This window comes from Pelophylax lessonae (assembly GCF_965119305.1).
Source record: "Pelophylax lessonae genome assembly, chromosome: 9".
Taxonomy (NCBI): Eukaryota; Metazoa; Chordata; class Amphibia; order Anura; family Ranidae; genus Pelophylax; species Pelophylax lessonae.
Genome location: NC_138776.1, coordinates 57,276,310 through 57,288,437, shown reverse-complemented (window position 1 = coordinate 57,288,437; position 12,128 = coordinate 57,276,310). Strand labels below are relative to the sequence as shown.

Genomic DNA, 12,128 nt, shown 5'->3' with positions numbered 1-12,128 from the left:
GTACACAGTTCCTGCTCCTCCAGCACTGAACATATGTGTTGGTAAGGGGTGTTAGGATGTGCTTGAGGGTCTAGTGATGCTGAATGGAGGATCTATTGTTAATGGGGGATTTAGTGTTGCCTGGGGATCTAATGTTGTAGGGGGGTGTCTTATGTTGTTGGGGGAATCTACTTTTGAAGAGGGGGTCTATTGTTGCTGGCTCCTGGGGAATCTGTTGTTGCTGATTTGGATCTATTTTTGCTGGGGGGGAGGTGGATCTATTTTTTCTGGTGGGGGATCTATTGTTGCTGGGGGGGGTATTTTCTTCATGAAGAGGCCTATTGTTTCTAGTGGGAAACTATTGTTGCTGGGGGGTGGGTCTATTTTTTTTTGGGGGGGGGGCGTATGGGGGGGGGCGTATTTTGTTCATGGAGGGGCCTATTGCTGCTAGGGGGAAAATACTGTTGCTGGTGGGGGTCTATTGTTGCTGGCTGCAGGGGATCTATTGTATGGTCTTTCTTGTTATCATTGACAAATTCCATACCAATTACTTAGCACCACAGAATTATACTTGGTTCTGTATTATAGGTGATGGTACTGGGAGTTGGGCAGTGGGTAGAGACAAGAGATGGTGCTCAGAGGTGGGTAGGGGCTGGAGACACGGGGTGACTCAGGGGAGGAGGGAAGTTCCTGCACCTATTCTCTGATATGTTCCTGCATATGGCTGTTAATACTAAACAGATATTCATATTAGCACTGTGTCAGAGATCTTTGTAGAGCTGACATGTCTTCCTCTAAGAAAAGCTTTTTGATAGCCTAATTCCTCTATTTATAGTCACTATAATTTACAAAATTGGTGAAATTTGTTAAAATATGTTTTAGGAAACTGCAATGGCTCACCTGTATGGTGGGAAGATCTGGTCACCAAATCTGGTAAGAGACACTGGGACTTGAGGGTTGATATGATGGAATGGATCAAGCTGTTGAGCATTTGAGGATAGATCTGGTAAAATGTGACTTGGTCAATGAGTCATAGATCTGGTGGTGTGGATCCAGTCACAGAATTTTAGAAGTGGACCTGGCAAACTAGATTTAGTCACTAAGTCTTCCAAGTAGATCTGGCAGAGTGGATCTAGTCACAGAGTCTTACTGGATCTAGTCACAGAGTCTTACATGTGGACCAGGCAGAGTGGATCCAGCTGTTAAATCTTTCAGGTAGATCTGGGAGAATCTTTGAGATAGATCTGGCAGATTCAGCTATAGAGGGTAAATCTGATCTCTCCACAATCTGGCAGAAGAAGGAGAAAAGGAATATTATATAAATAAACTGAAAGGGGAAATGTCAGCATTATATCCGGAATTCCAGGTTGTTTTTCTGGTTTTCTGCAGTGTCAGTTAATAGTGCGGAAGATTAGAAGAAGTTTATGTTGGACAGACATCCCCCAGATGACAGTATTATCCCATCAGTGTCCAGCAGGGGACGGCACCTCTCTGTCCATGGCTGAAGAGGGTTTGGACTTAGTTCTAACCTCGCCAGAACTCAGACATACAATTATATTTGCACGGATTCAAAGCAAGCTGTCAAAGGGAGCTTCACAGCGCCCTAATCCCTGATGGCAGCCAAGTTCTACATAGTCATTAAATGAAGAAAGATCTGTAAACAACATGAATTAACCCTTCCCTGAAAAAAAACAGCTATTACGTTCAAGAGAAGATTCAGGTTTATCCAAGGTAACTCCCCTAAGACAGTGATATGCCTGAGTCTCTTCTGGTCACTGGCAGTGTTGGGGGTAACTAGTTACAAAGTAACTAATTACAGTAACTACATTACTTTTTTGGTAACTAAGTAATGTAACTAGTTACAATACTAATATTGGTAACTACACTACTTTACTAGGCTATAGGAGGTAACTACACTACTTTACTAGGCTACAGGAACGTGCTTTTACCCAAGCCGTGTGATACAATCGTTATTTCGAAGAATAGAGAGGGGTGAAGTTTATGACTTTTTGTTGCACTTAATGTTTTATTCTGTTTTTTCAGGTTTTGTTCTCATGTTTCCCAAAGCCTGTGTTTATACAATAAACTCCATGCAGAAAGAGTGTCATGTATCTTCTTCTACATGGTCAATTAAGAAAGAGGAGAGTAAAGTAATAAGTAGTGAAGTTACTTTTCAAATGCAGTAACTAGTAAAGTAATCTCGTTACAATTTACAGAAGGAACTAGTAACTAGTTACATTTTTTGAGTAACTACCCCAACACTGGTCACTGGGGCACTGGCAATGCCCATTTGAATACTGGATTTAATTGGAGCTTAACCTATCAGTTTAGTTCCCAAAACAGATATAACTAAAACATGACATAAATAATATTGTCAAAGTTGCCTGTGTTCTCAAACTGTCAAGCCATCAAATGACTGGCGTAGCTCTATGGCAACTGCAGATCAATTAGAGGCCAAATTGACAGGTTCCTTCTCTATAAAATATAGGGAGGTGTAGTCTTGCTTTAGGATGGCCATATACCTATACAATTTTGTTTAAAAATAAATTTTTGGAATGTAGAATTTAGTTAGAATGTTTGTATGGAAATTCAGAAAAATCCTTAGACCCCTGATGTTTCATTAAAGAGAACCTAAAAAAAAATTAATCACATAGGGAACTTTTCGTCCCCTATGTAATGAAAATAAAAGTGTAAAAAATTAACGTTACACCCAAGCACCTAAAATCCCCCAGCTAAACATTTTTTAAGCCTTTTCACTCTGGCAAACATTAATGCACAAACAGAGCCACACATGTTGTGGCACCTATGTGCAAAAAATAGGATTTTTGTACTTACCGTAAAATCCATTTCTCTGAGTTCATTGACGGACACAGCTCTCCATTATTCAGAACCATAGGGTTATATTGGCCCCTACACAAGTAGAACACTATGCAGAAAAAAGACTTGGCTACGCCTATGGAAAGTCCTAGGTGGTAAACATCCCTCTCTCTGATATAGGCCTTCAGTTTAGTAACAAGCAGTGTCAGAAGTATTAAAACTCCATAGAGAGGTGGGTGCTGTGTCCATCAATGAACTCAGAGAAATGGATTTTACGGTAAGTACAAAAATCCTATTTTCTCTTTCGCTCATTTGACGGACACAGCTCTCCATTATTCAGAACCATAGGGACGTCCCTAAGCAGTGCCAAACATGAGGGGTGGGACAACAAAAAATCCCAATGCTAAACACAATAGCCAACCAGGTAAACAAGAGCTCAACAAAAACAACTAGAGCCCAACCTGAACAATACACCCCCAAAGAGGAACCAGACCCTCTAAACAGCAGCCCGCAAAACCTTACGGCCAAAGGAAGCATCCCCAGATGCCAACACATCCACTTTGTAGAACTTTGAAAGTGTGCACCGATGACCAAGTGGCAGCCTTGCAAACCTGCACCACTGATGCCTGATGATGGAAGGCCCAATAAGCACTAAGCGCCCGAGTAGAGTGCGCCATTACAAGGAAAGGAGGAACCTAACCCTTGATAGAATAGGCCTGAGTCACCATCTGTCTGATCCATCTGGAAATGGTCGCAGAAGAAGCGGACAGCCCTTTTCTTGGCACATCCGTGATCACAAACAGTGAGTTTGACCTCCGAAAAAGAATCCGTGGCTGCCAAATACACCCATATCGCCCAAACCACATCCAGGGCATGCAACGCAAATTCCTTAGGATGTTTGGGCCTGGGACACAGGGGCAGCGCAATGTCTTCCTTTAAATGAAGTCAGAGACTACCTTAGGAAGGAATGATGGACATGGGCGGCACAGTAGTGTAGTGGTTAGCACTTTCACCTAGCAGCAAGAGGGTCGCTGGTTCAAATCCCAACCACGACACTACCTGCCTGGAGTTTGCATGTTCCCCCTGTGTCTGCGTGGGTTTCCTCCAGGTACTACGGTTTCCTCCCACACTCCAAAGACATGCTGGTAGGTTAATTGGATCCTGTATAAAATTGGCCCTACTATGTATGTATGAATGTGAGTTAGGGACCTTAGATTGTACGCTCCTTGAGGGGAGGGACTGATGTGAATGTGCAATGTATATGTAAAGCGCTGTGTAAATTGACAGCGCTATATAAGTACCTGAAATAAATAAATAAATGAACATAGGCAAAGAACCACCTTATCTTTGTGGATCACCAGATAGGGGGTACAACAAGCTAACGCTGCCAGCTCCGACACCCTGTGAACAGCGGTGTCCAAAAAGGCCACCTTCTGGGACAGCGTAAACAGGGGAATCTCCAAATTATTTTCAAAGGGAGGCTTCTGGAGAACCGAAAGCACCAAGTTCAAATCCACGGCGGAGGACACCGCACTGGTAGAGTCACATGTTGAACTCGTTGAAATAAAGAATGCATCAAAGAGTGCGTGCCCATTCTTTGATGCATTCGGTATTGTCACACAATGGGTGGGCTGGGGAGCACTGCTCTGCACCCGGGTCCACCATTTTCTGAAGCCTATTAGAGCCTCTGGCTCTAATCAGGTGATTAAAAAAAAAAAAACCCCATTGAGCTCCATGCGCCCCAACACACCAGCCGCCACTGGTAAGCTAGCAACAGTGTGCCTGATTGCCACCATACTCACTAGTCCCAGTCTCTCCAGACCAGTGTAAGCAAGTAACAGTGTTCCTGATCACTATTTATACCAGTCTCACGGTCACCAGACCACTATATATCAGCAAACATGTTACTCATCACTAACCATGCCTGTCTCAGTGTCATTAGACCAGCGTAAGCCAACAACAGTGTTCAGTGCATATAGGTGGCCCTGTCTGCTTATCAGGGGGGGCTGATCATTTAGTTAGGCTGTCACATGTTTCCAGGTGTGACCTGTTGAGCCTAGGGAGTCTCCCCACTGTTTCCAATGAGGGCTCTTATTGGACAGTGGAGGAAACCTAGCCAATAGCATACCAGGGCTTATGGCTATCTCAGTGGGCGGAGTTTGCCGCAATGCACCCTGGGATGAGATATAAGTCTGAAGAGAGCATGTGACAGGGTGTCTTTGGCGGGAAGCAGAGTCCCAGGAAGAGGCTGACGGCTGTCTCTCCTCCTGTCAGAGTTAGGGAAGGTGTCCTAGGCAGTCAGCCTAGAGGACGAAGGTTGAGCTGGGCTGCAGAGAGGGATCCAGAGTGCTGTGGACTGAGTGGAGCTGCTGGGCAGGAGTTTCAGGGAAAAACAGTGTCGTGACTACTTGAAACTGCCCAGGGGTCTGCCTAGGAGAGGGGACCACTCCAGAAGGTCAAAGAGATCCGGGAACCAGCTAACCTGTGGAGAAGGCTTAGAAAAGGAGGTGCCAGTGTCTAAGCCCTGAAGATAACAGAGTGAAAGAGGGCACTGGTGTGGGCCCTGAAGTGTTCAGCAGTGCAACAGAGTATACATGTAGCTACCTCAGCAAGGAGTGCTTAAGGGAGCTTAAAGAGGACTTCTTCACTCAGGAAAGCAGTCAGTTCAGCGTTAACAGACAGCAGGCCAGCGTTAACCAGTGTTAATTGGCGTTGACAGGCATCCAGTCAGCGTCAAGTCAGTGCCAAACAGCATTTTTCAATTGTCCCTAGCAATTTGTGCATAGTTGAGCCAAAGGAATATCCCACTCATCCCTTCTCCCATCCAACTTACCAAATAAATACAAAAACCCAAAGATACTGGACTGGTCATTGTCTCAGTGCTCATACTTTGAGAAACATGCACAAAGGTACTTTTTTGCACTTCGTGACCCAGGGGGACCCATATCCAGCAAAACGGCTGGGAATTGTGCTACATAAGCAAGCAATAGTGCTCTTGATTACAACCATACCAGTCTTGCTGGACCAGTGAATGCAAGCAACACTGTTCCTGATCACTAGCCACACCAGTCCCAGTGTCACCAGACCACTGTAAGTCCGTAACAGTGCTCCTGATCGCCAGTTACACCAGTCCTACTGTCACCAGACCAGTGTAAACCAACAACAGTGTTCCTCATCACTGCCATACCAATGTTAGTGACCCATACTAGTGCAGCCAGCAACAGTGTCCCTGGTCACCACTACAGCAGTCCCAGTGTCACCAGACTGACGCAGCCAGCAACAGTATTCCTAAATAGTGCCACACCAGTCCTAGTATCACCAGACCAGTGTAAGCCAGGAAGAGTGTTCATGAGCGCTAGCCACACCAGTCCCAGTGTCACAAGACCAGTGTAAATCAGCAACAGTGTTCCTGATCACTAGTCACATTAGTCCCAGTGTCTCCAGACCAGTGTAAGCCAAAAACAGTGTTACTGATCACCACAAAACCAGTCCTATTCCAGACCAGAGCAGTGTAAGCCAGCAACAGTGTTCGTGATCACAATCACACAAGTCCCAGTGTCGCCAGAACATTGCAGCCAGCAGCAATATTCTGGATCACTAGCTACACCAGTGTCAGTATCACCAGAGTCAGTGCAGCCAATAACAATGTCCATGATTGATGCCCCATCACTACAGCATCACCAGAGTTAATGCAACCAGCACCAGTGTTCTTGATCACCAGTGCAGTGTTGCCTCTGTATGCTGCCTGTACTGACCCTGGTCTGATTATTGACCATGCTTTTGCCTGCCAACTCTTTTTTACCTTTTGTTTGGCTTTCCTTACCAATAAACATGGTATTCCTGGGGGCAGCCATATACAAGTTGTCTAGGCTTACTTGGCAATAGGAACAGGGATTGCTAGAAGTGAATCTATGCTAAGCTATATTTCGTACAGAGGCGACCATTACAGTACACTATTTTTCATGCAATATTGGTTGATTTTTGGTGATAATCAAGATACAATGTCCGGTATATATTCAGTCCAAACGTTGAAAAGGTTTGACATCATGTGGTATTCCCATACTCAGGTGGAATAGCAGAATGTGTTTTGGGGTGTAATTCTAAGTATGCTCATGCTGTGTGTGAATTATCTTATTAAATTGACAACTTTGTTTAGAAAAAAAATACATTATCATTTTCTTTCTGCATTTTCCAAAAACTTGTGGCAAAAATGTGATCTTCAAAAGACTCACCATGCTTCTAATTAAATAGGTTGGAACTTCTACTTTGCAAATGTGGTAATTTTGTGGGTGATTCTCCTGCCCGGGCACTTTAGGGACTTAAGAAATGTCAGAGGTAGTCAGGAAATTAGACACATAATATATGCCCCTTGAAAGTTTGAAGGTGCTCCTTGGATTCTGGACCCCTCCATGCATCTAAGCAGTGAAAGGTTTCACACATGTGGTATCCCCATACTCAGGAGAAGCAGAAGAATGTGTTTTGAGGTGTAATTCTAAGTATGCCTACGCTATGTGTAAGAAATAAAGTCTTCATAAAATGATAACATTGTGAATTAAAAACACATTTCTCTTACGTCCTCCGACAGTCGCCGCCTCTTCATATTCGTCACTAATGGGGTTATTGACCTTTGCTCCGTAGGAGTAGCTAGGCAACAGAATATATTAATATCAAAGCTTTTAGCATATCCCACCCCCAGGGGGTGGTCTCCTCAGTCAATACCTCCCTGCTTCCTGCATACCAACTCAGTTTCATATGCCTAGCTCAGGAGTATGCAGGCTGTTCCTGTGCTGGGGCTCTTAGTCTCAGCCACTTTTCTCTTTTTTGATTTTATTTGAAGTTTTTTCTCTTTCTTTTACTTAGCTGTTTATTTTCAGCGTTAGTTAGTTCTTCTGATGAAGATGATCGTGCGGCGCTGGGTCTCAGTCTGGCCACCCTGGATCCCAGGGCTCAGGGCCAGGGGCTTCCCAGCCTGCCATCGAGCGTTCAGCTTAGGTTTTGCCCTGGCACATTGAACAACCCATCCGTGTTCGCTGCAGGGATGCTATCGGTGAGGTGGCTACCTCACTGGACGCCATTGCGGTTTCGCACCGCAACTCCACTGCGTCATGCTTGCGACACTCCCTGTCCTCAGTACTGCGGTTTGGTCGCTGGAGCAGGCTCCCCACGCCATCCGGACTGGTAAGTGTGACTCTATGTGGGGACCTGTCTTTTTTGGGTGTCAGTCTGGGACTGTGTGACCCTGCATGTCTGTGTGGCTGCTGTGCTCCCTGTCAGCTCCTGTGTGCACTTGCTGCCTGTGTGTGGGCTGTGAGGGGGGGGGGGGGCTCTCCCGCTCTGCTGGGTGTCATATGAAGCAGTTAGATTTTCAGCATGCTGTGCGGCAATCGCTGCGGCGATCCGCCATTTTTCTGGGGCAAAAATATGGTGGCAGGTCCTGTGAGGTACTGCACAGCGTTTTTGGCGCCAAACGCCGCCATTTTGAGCGGCGATCGATCACCACATGTCAGCGCCATGTTCTATTTGCCCAGGGTTTTTTCCTCAGCTGAGCGGCCATGTTTGTGTAGCCTTGCAGAGGCTTCATAGGGGCGGTCAGTCTTGCATCACTTCCTTTTCCTCTGGGACAGCGATCGATGCAGCAGCCTGTGTGAGCTCTCCGGGTTTTATATCTCCTTTTTTCCTGTATTCCTTGCCCAGTTTCTTGTCCCTGTGGGGGTCAGTGTGTTCAGTGGGTGCGGTGGGCAGCGCTCGCCGCGATCTTAAAGGGGCAGTACCCTTTATTAACTATTTTGCTGGGGCATGGATTCTCAGGATTGCAAGTTTCCTCCCACCCTGGTGGGGGGCCAAGGGGCTGCTGCTTCCCCAGAGGGGGCTGATCTGGCCACTATTGTGGCTAACTTAGCTGCTCAGGTGCAGATGCTGGTGGCTGATCGATCCACTAAACGGCCCAGGGTGTCTATTTCCTCTGATTCAGAGGGCGATGGGGCTGCTATGGCTGGAGTGCCCTTCTCAGGGTCTCACTCATCCCTGGACCTTGTGGGGTCCGACGGGGAGGCTGAGGTGGAAGGTTTTGATAATTCTCCCCCTGGCTCGTCTGAAGAGCTTGCACTCATGGATGAGTTGGTTGCTTCTATCAAGCAAACGCTGCATTTGCAGGATGAACCATGTCCTCCTGCTTTGATGTCCTCTTATGGGACGCAGAGGAAACGCAAAACATTGCAGGTTTTTCCTTGCTCTACGGAATTTCAGCGCGCGGTTGATGAGCAATGGCGCAATTTAAAAAAGCATTTTGCTGTGCCGAGTAGGTTCAAGATGCGTTATCCCTTTACACCGGCTACTGATGAGCGTTGGTGTGTACCGCCTCAGGTGGATCACGCGGTGGCGATTTTGAATAAATCAACTGCGATCCCTGCTGAGGATACCCCGGTGTTTTCCGGGACCCAACGGACAGGAGATTGGAATCTCTGGCCCGTCATGCCTATACGGTTGCTGGTTCTATGCTGAAGCCTATTTTTGCTTCCATTATGGCAGCCCAGGCTATTGCGGATTGGACGCAGGTGCTCAAGCGCACTCTGGTGGCTGACTCTGCCCCGCCGACGACTTTGGCTATGGTGGATCAGATTCATCAGGGTGTCATGTATTTGTGTGATGCGGACTTGGATTTAGTCCCTTTGGCGGCGCGCCTTTCTAGTGTGGCGGTCTTGAACCGTCGCCTGATATGGTTGAAATGTTGGTCGGTTGACCAATCTTCTCGCAAGACTCTGGCAAATTTACCCTACGCGGGATCTCGCCTTTTTGGCGAATCTTTGGATACTCTGATAAAGGGTATTTCTGGGGGTAAGAGCACTCTCTTGCCCCAATCTCACAAGAATAAGTTTGTTCGCGGTAAGAAGAATGCTTCGTTTAGGCCCTTTCAGGGGTCCTTTAGTGCCTTTCGGTCGCACTATAAGGGCAAGCCCTTCAAAGGTCAAGGCTCCCAGAAGAAGCCGTGGGCGGGTAAGCAGAAGTCCGGCCAGTCCGGATCCGCTGCCCATAACAATGCGGCCTGAAGGGGCGCCCTCACCCGTTTCTGGGGTGGGGGGACGTTTGCTCGGTTTTCTTCAACCCTGGCTGGACCGCATTCGGGACAGGTGGGTTCAGGAAATCGTTCGATCTGGATACAAGATCGAGTTTCTCTCTCGGCCGGCGGGCAGATTTTTCCCCTCAAACCTTCAGCTACCTCCGGAGCGCTTGCAGGATCTGCACCTGGCGGTGCGGGACCTGCGGGCCCAGGGAGTGGTGGTTCCGGTGCCTCATCGGGACAGATTTCGGGGGTTTTATTCCAATCTGTTCACTGTGCCCAGAAAGGAGGGCAAAGTACGTCCGATTCTGGACTTGAAAGCTCTGAACCGCTTTGTGCGGGTTCGCAAGTTTTGCATGGAATCCCTGCGCTCGGTGGTGGCTGCCCTGGTTCCGGGGGAATTCATGGCCTCCATTGACTTGAAGGATGCGTACCTAAACATCCCCATTTTCGAGGGTCACCAGAGGTACCTTCGATTTGCCATTGTGGAGGATCATTATCAATTCGTGGCGTTACCCTTCACTCTTGCTTCGGCTCCGCGGGTTTTCACCAAGGAGCTTGCGCCGGTTCTGGACTTATTGAGGGCCCAGGGCATTTCTGTCCTCGGGTATCTGGACGATATTCTGATTCGGTCCGCGACCAGTCAGGGCCTGGTGAACGACCTGTCCATCACGATACGGACTCTGCAGGAATTTGGCTGGACGATAAATTTTCCAAAATCGACGTTGTGTCCGTCGGTTCGTCTTCCCTACCTGGGGATGATTCTGGACTCTGTTCAGGCGAAGGTCTTCCTGCCAGAAGACAAGCTTCGGACACTTTAGTGTGAAGTCAGGTCCCTCAGGGACAATCAGTGCTCGTCCCTCCGGACGTGTATGAGGTGTCTGGGGTTGATGGTTTCGGCCTTCGAGGCGATCCCCTTCGCCCAGTTTCACACGCGGGAGCTTCAGGCGGAGGTCTTGGCCAAGTGGGACGGGCGTCCGCAATCTCTGGATCTGCGGCTGTCGTTAAGCCATCTCACCCGAAGGGGTCTTTTGTGGTGGCTCCAGTCTCCGGCGGTGTCGGGGGGCAAGTCCTTCCGTCCTTTGGACGGTGATCACCACGGATGCCAGCCTGTCGGGCTGGGGTGGTGTTCTGGGCGTTCTGTCCACCCAGGGAACTTGGTCGGAGGAGGAATCCTCCCTTCCGATCAACATTCTGGAATTGCGAGCGATAAATCTCTGTCTTCTGCGTTGGACGGACAGGCTTCAGGGCTGTCCAGTTCGGGTGCAGACGGACAATGCCACAGCGGTGGCCTACATCAACCACCAAGGGGGCACCAGGAGTGCCCGGGCGGCTCGGGAAGTAGCCGACATTCTGTCTTGGGCCGAGACGCACGTCCCGGCGATCTCTGCAGTTCACATTCCGGGGGTGGAAAACTGGCAGGCGGATTATCTGAGCCGCCAGACCCTGGACCAGGGGGAATGGTCCCTTCACCCGGATGTCTTCCAGATGTTGTGCGCGAAGTGGGGGTCCCCAGATGTGGACCTGTTCGCGTCTCGTCTAAACCACAAGGTGGAAAGGTTCGTGGCAAGGACGCGCGATCCTCGGGCAGACGCCTCGGACGCGTTAGTGACGCCCTGGCATCAGTATCGCCTGATGTATGCCTTTCCACCGATTCAGCTGCTGTCCAGGTTCCTTCGCAGGTTGGCCTCGGAACCGAAAACGGTGATTCTGGTGGCACCGGACTGGCCTCGCCGGTCTTGGTACGCAGACCTCGTGAATCTGGCGGTCGACGCTCCGTGGCGTCTGCCTCTTCGAGAAGACCTTCTGTCTCAAGGACCGATATTCCATCCTGCTTTACAGTCGCTGGCTTTAACGGCCTGGCTGTTGAAAGCCAGGTCCTGAAGGATAGGGGTCTCTCCCCTGAGGTCATTCCCACTTTGATCAAGGCCAGGAAGGCCTCTTCAGGGAAGATTTACTACCGTACTTGGAAGGCGTATTTTGCCTGGTGTGAGTCCAGGGGGTATTCCCCTCGCTCGTACTCGGTATCGAGAGTGTTGGCTTTCCTTCAAACGGGCGTGGACCAGCGTTTGGCGTTGGCCACGATTAAGGGTCAGATTTCTGCGCTGGCCGTTCTCTTTCAACGTCCTGTGGTGTCTAACTCTTTGGTTAGCACCTTTGTTCAAGGGGTGCGACATTTGGTCCCTCCTAGGAGGGAGCCTTTGCCTCCATGGGATTTGAACCTTGTTCTCTCCGTGTTGCAACATGCTCCTTTTGAAAATATCAGGGAGATCTC

At 48.5% G+C, this 12,128-nt stretch overlaps 1 protein-coding gene across 2 annotated transcripts in view; it reads right to left on the bottom strand.

Annotated features, from left to right (window-relative positions):
• LOC309564635 (pancreatic lipase-related protein 2-like) overlaps nt 1–1,397 on the bottom strand; it is an 86,809-nt gene extending 85,412 nt beyond the window's left edge. Inside the window, exon 1 of one of the 2 annotated variants that reach the window (XM_082269296.1) lies at nt 1,308–1,397. The gene's annotated coding sequence lies outside the window, so the exon portion shown is untranslated. Of the gene's footprint in view, nt 1–879; nt 916–1,307 lie in introns of those variants that run through there. The other variant, XM_082269295.1, reaches the window with a different exon arrangement.
• Between the last annotated feature and the right edge of the window lie 10,731 nt (nt 1,398–12,128).